The following is a 10,995-nucleotide window of genomic DNA, read 5'->3' on the forward strand; positions in this document are numbered from 1 at the left end:
GTACAAATCAGCTTCTGTTAGATTGTGTTGTTCATTCTACCTTAGTTACTAGTACCAATGTAGGGATACCTTGAAGATAGGAGGTTAGATGACGGCAACGAGGGATAGCCATCTCATTTTGCGCAGTTGTACTAAAACTGAGGTGTGTGCTTTTGATTGCGCAGATAGAAACGATACGGAGACAGACATCCCTGTTTGTGCAAATACGAAATACGGTTATTTAAACAGTGACAGATATTACTACTTTCCCCCGTTTCCTCTTAGAACCAAGTCCTAGATTCATGCTACAGCTTTCCCACTTTCTTCCCTGTTTGAACCAACGCTTTGAGTCGACTAGATGAACTAGCTTTACTTCTAATAATAGTAGAAGTCTAGGTGGCTTTGGAACAGCGGACGGAAGTAGAAAAGGATCCACACGAAGGGAGCTGGGGCAGTAGAGCAAGGCAGGTTTCGAAGGAATATATACCTGAGGGTCGTCGGCATGTGGCAAAGACGGCGTCGGGAGGCCGCATCTTGGCCACAATACCCCAGGGAGGAAGAAGGGGTCGGAGGCCCTCCCGAGCCGGCGCTCTCTCAGAGAGAACGGCACGGCCACCGATCGGGACGCGCGGGCAGCCGTTGGTCTCCTCCCTCGCCGCCGACGGCAGCGTGAACGATGCACCGACACCCCTGCCCCGGTCGATATTGTCTGGCCGGATTTGTGACCAGCCGTGAGCTGAGAGAGAGTGTGGCCGCCTATGTGTTGCTTAGATCTGGAGAGCATGAGAGAGTGAACGAGAGGAACCCTAGTAAAGCAAGCGCTAAGGCTCCTGCTTTTATATATAGTGGAGTGATTTTGTTGTACCAGCTTCAAAAAAATGCGCTCCTACGTGTACCCGCGAGTGGGTGTGAGAGAACTAGTGCGTGCATGCACCGCTTCTCTTTGTGAGAGTACAATATACTATGCCCAAAGAACGTTCGCCGCAAGAGTAATAGTATAAGTGTGTGACGTGTGAGCTAAAATAAAATGTGTGCGCCGTCTTTTGTTTTTTAGAAGTTCTGAGGGTAGGGTGTGAAGAGCACATATGTGCGTGACGTCTACCTGTAGATAGACGGTGGGTGCGACGTGCGAGTCTGCGAGAGGACTCGGGAGAGTCGTGACTCGTGAGGGTGCGTGTGCGTGAGAGAGAGGGGGGCACGTATGAATGCAATGCATGTGTCCGTAAATCATTATCCGACAAACGTTCGCCACAAGCCTTTTCCTGACGAACGTCGTAAGAACCGTTAGATCGGCATCCGACAGTGTCAGTTTTGCCATGTCATTTAACAGAACACCCACTCCTCCTACACACAAATCTTCCACGTGAGTGTTAGCAACTGCCGTATGCTCCCTCCGTTCCGAAATGCAGTGCATATAGCTTTATTGAAAATTCGAACCTCGCAAACTTTTACCGTGTTTTCGTGTACCAAATTGCACATGTAGAATACCATGTATATATCATTTCATTCATCTTCGAGAGGTAACTATAAAGATGGGTGAGGAGTCTACAAAGAAAGACCATCGTATCACCTGCAGCAATTTCAAGCATCCTTTAGTGTCGAGGAATATCATAGGAACTCTATATGATATGATTTTTATAGGATTTTTTCCTTTAGAGCCAATTGGTTCATAGGAATAGATTCATATACTCCATATTTCAAAGGAAATAAACATGATATCATTTCTATAGCTTTAGAGCCACTTGGTTCATATGAATGGATTCCTATACTCCCTTAATTTCAAAGGAAAATAAACATTAGCGTATATTCAATAGAAAAGTTCCTATGATATGAACCAAATTACATTTCTTTTCTAATCCCTCCTCATAGGAATTGAGATACATGTCATCTCTAGATTCAATAGAAAAGTTCCTATGATGTGAACCAAATGACATCTCTTTTCCAATCCCTACTCATAGGAATTGAGATGCTCCATGTCATCTCTTTCCCTACAACTTCCATGTATACATCTTCTATTCCTAAATAGATAGTACAACCCACTAGTAGCTTTTTTCCAAAACATGCAACTATGGCACAAGAACTATATAGTGTGCCAATAACTTTGAAAGATGGTCGCTGGATGAAGCTAACCCGACAGTGCAGAGATAGGCAAATCCGAGCACTACTGGCCGTTGGATATCATCAACATTCCACCAGATCTGCCACATGTACAATTTAGAAGGCTCCATGGTTGAAGTTAAGCATAATGCACAAACCTCAAAACACAAGCACTTCTCCTTTGTTCTAGAATCTTCTGTATCATAATTGATTATTTTTTTCTAAATGAATTGCCATTATTTGTTTTTTACTTTATGATTTACAATGCACAACCCCATGAATCTTAACATTTTTATAAAACTAATTGATTTTGAATGAGATGAACTATAAGAACTAAACGAACATCTACATCAAGCATATATGACTCAAAGCTTTACATGCTATAGTGTGTATTTATTCGTAATTTGGTTTCGAAATCTCATGCGTTCAATACATGTGTACCTTACTAGTTTTGAGTAGAGTCGCAAATTTCACGCGGCCCCGGGTATATCAAAATGCAGGGCCCATGCATCATTGCCTTTCGGTCGAACCTACGTCCACAATTTTTTGTACATACTATATCTCCACTGGTCCCCGAACCCAAAATGCTGCCTCGTTCCCGTAAAACCAAGCGGCCCACACATATTTAAGGCGTCGACTCGAACCCGTTTACTACGACGTGGCCCCGCACGCCGTAGTACTCCTACAAACCCTACCGCTGCACTCATCATCGGTTTTATTCAAGAGGACGAGGGAGAAGCCGATTTGTAGTAGAGGCGCATTCAAAAAAAGGATCTGTAGTGGAGACCCCTACCCTAGGGTGCCCTAGGTAGCTACCGCACGCATCGTTGTTTTCTCTTTTCTTTATGCTCTTGCGCCCCAGAGTGAAATGATGGTTGCTTCGTCCGTCCAGCTAAATGCGGGAAAGGTGGGGTTTTGTGATTTGACCCCTCATCGCTCATTTTCTACTACTGCGGCGCTACGACCGGGGTGCCTCCAATTCCAACCGCTGCTCCGAACTGTAATTTGGTGCATCGCACGTGGAACAAGACGATGGATGAGCCACATGTCGGCCAAAGGGGTCATGTTAAGTGTGTCGCCATTTCGTGTGCGGACTGACCTGCTTGAGTTGCTACGCCAACACGACAGGAGCAGCCTACCACTTGGTTTTGCTCCTTGGTGAATTCCGACTATATTGATCTAAAAAGGTACGTGCTGAACTACCCTCTCCGTCTTGGTTTTTTTAGGCATCTCGGTTTATAGGGCCTGCACGTAGTTTTAGGTCATCCATTTGACTAACTAAATATGAGTTACTATGTCACAAAAAGTATATCATTGGATTCTTAAGTGGATGTAGTTTTATTTAAAAGTCAAGGGCGGGGCTTTTCCTGCGCGGTAGGCGGGGCAGTTCCGCCTAGTCGGTTCGACAGAGACGCGAGAAGACGAGGGAGTAGGCTGCTGCAAACGTAGGGCTGTGTGATTTGACAGCGAGTTACTGCTGGACAGGTGGGGCCCCATGATTTGACTTGCCATTATCATTTTAACTACGGCGCTACGACCTGCGTGAGTCTCCTGATTCCTGACCACCTCCATACAGGTGCCTCTCCCAATGCTCCACCATGTAGTAGAGGCTGGCTCTTGCATGAGAGCCCACTTCTCCACTTTTCCTTGCCTCTCTTTCCTCTACATATGCAAAAATGCCATGTAAAGCGCACTATTGTACTTACTTTTACTTGCTCCTACAGGTGCTTAAGCTTGCCACATAGGCATAAAGTCTGATGTGGCAAGTTAATCAAGAAGAGAGAGACTAGTTTGGTGACCCAAGGAAGAAACGGTGCTAAGCGCGTGTACCTAGGTGAAAAGACAATTTTGAGTCTATAGCTAATTTAATGAAGCAAACTTAGCAACACCATTTCATTGGAAGAGGGCACTCCTTGGCAAATGCAATAAATACTAGTACTCCATGTGTCCCATAATATAAGAACGTTTTTGGCACTACACTAGTGTCAAAACGTTCTTATATTATGGGACGGAGGGAGTATGAAGAAAGAGATAGAGAGGAGTAAAAAAATTACACTTATAGCCAACCTTATAGCCAACCTTGTTGTAGTATGAGTGACTAAGTGATGACTATGTATGACATGCCAACATCAGATAGCCTAACGCGCCGTGTTAAATTTCCAAGGGCGCGACCGCGCGAGCGACGCGACGGTCGTGGTAGGCGCGACCATGATACGGGCTGCTGGCAGCCCTTGGATCTGAGATCAAACAGTCGCATGCTAAGTTGCTGAAAATTTGCAGGATAACCCTCCAGGATAGGATATTCACCCATAGGTCTAGAATCACGCCATGCAACCGGTCGATCTCAGATCCAAGGGCTCTCGGAAGCCCGTATCATGGGAGAATGGAAAGCCACTACCCTACCGTTCGCACGCTGGCAGTTCGCTCCTACTCGTCCCCGCACGTCCTTCAATACTACAACGGTTCGCTCCTAGTTGTCCCGTCCATTCACATTACGGTAGTTCCACTAATCCTAACCCTCCTCCCAAATCCATGGCGTCCCAAATCTCCACGATCAGCGGTGAGTACAAGGTTTGAATCATCACCGGCGATGAGTTCGACGTCATCTACACCCGTTCTTCCGGTGAAAGAATGCCTTTCTCGCTTCAGACGCATGTTGGAAAACTCAGATGATGAGTGGGTCGCTGGGCTAGATGTTGAGTACACCACAGTCCTGGGACGAGAGAAGGATCTAAAGGACGAAGAGAGGAAGAAGCCCGCCGTGATCCAGGTTTGCATACATAACGTTTGCTTGGTCTACCACATATGCCATGCCGACGTTGAGTGCCAGGATTTTAATAACTTCCTCAAGGACAAAATAGTGAAATTCGTTACTGTAGACTTTAAGAACGACAAAGAAGTCCTGGGTCGGATAGGCCTCGTTCTAGGCAACCCCTTCAACCTCCAGAAGAATCGGCTGGTGCCCTCTCGTCAGCCTTCAATGCTGACCCTGGCAGGAGCCATGGTTCATCATTCGTACCGTAAACTGGAGAAACCTCATTACACGTTTCATCTTCATGCATGGCAGCGGAATGTACTAGATATAACCACATCCACTACGCTGCAATGGATGGCTACCTTTGTTTCAATATCTACAAGGGTTCGATGAAGAGCAACAGCCAAGTGTGCGGTTCAAGCAAAGAAGTATCGGCCAAGAGGAAGAGGGACAAGGACAAAGTCGAGGACGTGGACGAGGACTCCGAGTAAGGTGGCAGTGTCGTTGCTCATGGTGGTTCTAAACTTCTAATGCAGTGTCTACCGGATTAGTTGCATAGTTTAATTTCAGGTGTGCTTAGTTTAATTTGAGGGGTGTGTTGTGCTGAGCCCCCAGCAGAACTATGTTATGTTTCTTCTCATTACTTTAACTCTTCAGTATGTACATACTACTAGTATTTCTTTAATAGAATTTAGCAGCCCAATTAAGCACGTACTAGCTTTTTTAATAGTACTATATGCATAATTTGGCGACGAGCGCTCTCTATATGTACCACCTTTTTTTAATTTCAATTTTTGCTCCATGGCACAATCCATCGATAGTACTACTGTACAAAAGTATACATTTTTTAAAGGCTAGAGTACTGTTCATCACATATATAGCCAGTTAAATTCTCAACCTAGAACGACGTGCATGGCATGTAGTAAACCGATACGGAGGAAGTATAGTAAAAATGAGGTGATTTTACCAAGCGATCGGCGGGGGAGCATGGCCTGTCATGCAGTCCCACGTGTCATGATGTACCAAGGCGATGCGCGTGTCCCTCTTGAGGCAGAAGCAATACTACGTGGTTTGAGATGATGGCGAACCGAAGTGTGAAATAATGGTTGCTTCGTCCGTCTGGGAAGGTGCGGCATTGTGATTTGACGTCTCATTGCTCATTACTACTACTGGGCTGGTACGAGTAAGGTGCGTCCCCCCTGCTATTCTGCACTGTTATTTGGTGCTTGACACATCGACCCGGTTGCTATATGTCCCACATGTCAGTGACAGGAAGTACAGAATTCATGAAAGGGAGCGTCGACGGAGGAGTATACTACAGAATTCATGAAAGGGAGCGACTTAGTTTTGGAAAAATCTGTTTTTACGGAGTACGTACCCACTAGGGTTTATAGGGCTCATCTAAAAAACATTCGTTTTTCCATTTGATATGTCTCAATTCTACTATACTAGTAGTAGTACCATTACATGTTGGATTTCGAGGTGTGTTAGATTACCCGACACAAGCAGTGTCAAGAGGAAAGTAACCAATGCATGTACAAGTTCATGGAAATTTAGTGGTCATTCATGCATTCGTTCTAATTAATACCTCGGTAAACATAACTTCTTGAGAAAAACGAGTGTACTAATTACTTGTGAAAACTACGAAATTAATTCGACCACTCACCGTCTACCTTGGTTGGAGAGATTTTGAAATTGAGCCATAAACTGGAAAGGAGGGAGTAGTAACTTTTGTCTCGATTACTATTTGTGGCCTTGTATAGATGCAAAATGTATTTTTTTATAGTGGCCTTGTATAAGTAAATGGAGGGAGTACTAACCAAAGTACGTAGTAGGGACGAGGAGAAAACGGAGGGAGTAGTAAAATTTTCTCCTCGTGCTGCGAGCCACCGCGCGCGTGGGCGAGGGAGCGGGCATAAAGGCGTACAGTAGTAGTAGTACTACTACTACTACTCGTAAGCAAGCTTCACCTCATCGTGCGAGCCACCGCGCCCGTGGGCGGGGGAGACGGCGTACTAAGCAAGCTTCTCCTCATTCTGCGAGTTGACGGGACACATCAAAAGTACTCCAGTGTATAGAGCCTTGCCTCTAAGGTAGGCCCCACATGGTTTGCCTCTTTTTTTAATTTAACATAACGCGTCAAGTCGCAATTTTTTTGTTCACCCGTGGTAGACGATCCTCCCTCCACCAAGTGGACAACCAGTACACGTGCCAAATTACCACGTGGGCTGCCTTTTTCGTACAGAAATAAGCTCCACCGTGTACCCGCGCAGGTGTGGTTGGGAAAGAGACGGGAGTACGTGCGCCGTGCGTGCACCTCTTCTCTTCGTGCACGTCCCCCACCTATGTGGGTGTGTGTGAGAGAGATACAAACCTAGACATAATGCGCTGTCCATCCCCATGCCTCCGCCCAGTCCGACCACCAGTCACCACCACGCCCCACTCCTCCTCACCTTATATCTCATCTTTCTCCCTCCATTTTTATATACAAGGGGCCACTATCAAAATTACAATTTGCAAATATACAAGGCCACTAACACTAATCGATGCAATATTAATGGTGTTTGCCTCGTGGTACTAGCAAAGGAGGACATTAATTATCCCTTGCATGCATGCGGTAGTTTGTAAAAAAATGCATCTTGATGTTCCGTGCAATGCACGGGCATCTTGCTAGTCCATGAAAACAACACATGGCAAAATTCCACAGCGAACGAGGGATTTGAATCTGTTGGGAGGGGTTGTTTGGATCTTGCCCGGGGTAGCCAAAATATTGGCGACCCTTTTGTCCACCGGTGCCTTTGCCACCGATGAACGAGGAATGGCTCGGGTGCTCATACTGTCATGCATCCTCCAGCGCGCACGTTGGAGGCGAGCTCTCACGAACTGTGTTTTTTGTCCCACAACACCGCCCGAGCCGCCCGCAGACCGACCGGCGACCCGCAAATTATGCCATCCAACCGTAGCCGCACACATTATGACAGCAACTCAACCAACCGGATGAAATTCACGCAAACACGTAGACAAACTGATATTTCATATAAACAACGACGGAAATCATATAAAATACCGGATTTTCATACAAACATGATGGATTTCATTACATTCAAATGAACAACGCGGTGCTAGTTCTGGACAGCACAGGTATATAATACCTGGCCTAAATGGTCTCCCGCCGATCGTTTGGTGTTCCTCATGTCCAGCAGCACAATCACCGGACTGCCGGGAGCCCCGGAGGTATGTGCTTCAGCGCAAAGGACGGCTCGCTTCCCCACTGCCCAACTGATATCATTGGCTGGTGCCGAAGATGATGGTGGCCGGCACCGGTTCGAGTTCATCACCGGCCACTACTTCGCCATGGCCGGCACCGGCTCGAGTTCATCCTAACATTCCCCTCTTTCGTGGAGCCCATGCGGGGTCGAGGAAGGTCCTCGCAACAAAAGGATCCGGCAAGACACCTGCTGTGTACGCCGGCGTCGCCTCCGCGGTGGCCTTCATGGGACCCAAGCGGCGGCGGCCTCCCGTGTTCTACTTCTCCTCGATGATGGCGGCGGACGCGGAGGCGCTGGCCACCAACTCGTCGCTCTCCGCGCACCCGGCTTCTGTCGCTGCTTGCATGGCGCGCCCGCCGGCATGGGAGTCTCAACCACAGAAACGGGAGACGCGGTATGAGGCGGCGGCGTGGACGGCAGCAACGACGCCCGTGCGCCGGTCCTCGTCGAGCTGGCCTGGAGCGGCGAGTTGCTGAACCGCGCGCCGGCTTGGGGCGGCAACTGGCTCCGTCGGGCGAGGGGAGGGAGGTGGATCAGCAAGCTGCATAGCTCGTATCCGGCGGGCTACCCAGCCGGCTTGGATGCGGAATAACTACTCTTCGTAAGCCATTGTAAGAGTGGACAAAATGGTCGAGGAGATAGGGGAGCGGCGGAGGTGTGCGATTCTTGGCCGGCGTTTGGCCTCGTTTAAATAGGAGATTAAATAGACGGCGGACGGGAGGAGCTCGGCCGGCGTTGCGTTTAACGCCGGCCCGGTCATGAACGGACGTGTGTCTAGAGTGGGTTTCTCGGCTTCCACACGGGCGGGTTTCATGGAGGCGTTTGAATGCGCCACGGAGGCGTGTTCAGCCGGGCGTGCCGCGAGTGGCGCCCTCGACTCTGACCTAGGACACCGCGCCGTTCTTCCACTGACGTGGGGGCTCTTTGGGTGCATGGCCTGCATGTCAGTGGCCCAACGCAGGCAGCGCACAGCAGAGGAACCTTTGGTGGGCAAGGGCGGTCAGAAGCGGGCATTTCATAAACCGATGATTGTTCATTGATTGTGACGTCATCTTTTTCATGTAGATAAGCCTACTATGTTGATAGCCCGTTCGATACGTTGTGATTCATAAAGACCGCTGCAAACATCAATGTTCTGCTTATCACAGATAAGATTGATTAATACCCGTAACAATCCATGTCCTTAACAAAGGGTGCATGCACGTATAGGTTGAGCGTGTGTCTTGCGTCGTGTGCTGTGTGCATGCAGGCGTGCGAGTGTTGCGTGCATGCAAGGGTACGTTTTAGTGTTGCATGCATGGGTGCGTATGTGCGTGTGTTCGTGAGTGCATGTGTACGTGTGAGTGTTGCACGCCAGCATGCGTGCGTGTGTACGTGTCAGTGTTGCACGCCTACATGCGTGCGTGTCTTGCGTGCGTGCATGTGTACGTGCGGGGTGAGGCTACACGTCAGTCGACTGACTTTTTCATCTCTGGTCATTAGATTTTCCAGCCGTTGGATACGAAATCAAGGGCCTCCAGTTTATCATCAAACTCCACCCCCTGAGCCGCCAGCCACCACCGGCCGAACCGCCAGCCCCCGCCGCCCGCGGCCGGCCCGCCCTCCCCGAAACCACTCCCCACCGCCGGTCCGCCGTCGCACTGGCTATCCCTCTAGCCCCCCCTGCCGAGCTTTTTCTCTGGGGATCCCCACCCCACCGCCCAATGAACGCCCCCCCAACCGCCGGTGACTTCCAACCAGAGGTCTCACGACTTCGAATACCCACGGACCACTAATTTATTACCATTTCTGTCCTTCATATACGCGCTGACGGGTGGGCCCTATGGTAATGTGCGCTGCTGAATGTGGACCGTTTGACTGGTCAATTGATCATGTTATCAACAAATTACGGAGTTGTATGGTGAGCCAGTGACCGTATGATCACCCTAAAATGTACTCCTATTTTATTAACACAGTACAGACTCAAACTACCATTTCTTTCTTTCATATACGGGCTGACAGGTGGGCCCCATGGTTACGCGCCCCGATGGTGCAACACTAGTTGCGCCGCGTGGAACGTTTGACTGGTCAATTGATTGTGTCATCAACAAAATATGGAGTTGTACGGGTGAGCCAGTGACCGTATAATCATGATATGTATTTGTTTAACACGGTACAGACGCAAGGGCTCATATATACGCGCAAGCACTCACCGCTATAAGCACACACACGCGAACCCTACCCCTATGAGCACCTTCGAGAGAGTGGGCCAGCATATATGATCTTGAGATTTTACGAAGTCACCATAGGTGCCTCATAGTCGAGTGGAACGTCTCCTCCCACTGAACGTACATCGCCGGAAAATACTGAAATTAACACAAGATAAATGCGAGCACCGGGACTTTAACCTTGGTGGGCTCGAGAAACCACTGTCCTCTAACCATCCAACCACATGTTGGTTAGCACGACAAAATGTATGTGGTGACCGTGATGAGCTTATTCTGAAGTCCAGTGGCCATATCGTGCTTTCGCTTCAAATACAATGACCGTAAGTGTCGTCAACAAAATACGGAGCATGCATCAAATGCAAAGTCTGTCAGTGTCATCAACAAAATATGGAGACGTATCGTGAGCTAGATACCGTTGTACTATTGTATATGCTTATTTTCTTAGTGGCCGATTGCGTGTGTGGTGTGGTGGGCACATCATTTCTAGTTGTGGTGGGTCAACATGAAGACTCATGGGTCAGTTCCATCCTGCGCCACATATAGGTTGGACCGAGACGTGTTATACGAAGACCCATGTGGAGGACTCGGCGTACAACACGAAGCTACCAGAGTCGCGGAGGACTCTATCCCCACTGGTGATAAGCCGACTATATATGATTTGTAGCCCTAGGCCCTTAGTATGTTATAC

The sequence above is a fragment of the Aegilops tauschii genome, chromosome 6 (genome assembly GCF_002575655.3).
Source record: "Aegilops tauschii subsp. strangulata cultivar AL8/78 chromosome 6, Aet v6.0, whole genome shotgun sequence".
Lineage (NCBI taxonomy): Eukaryota > Viridiplantae > Streptophyta > Magnoliopsida > Poales > Poaceae > Aegilops > Aegilops tauschii.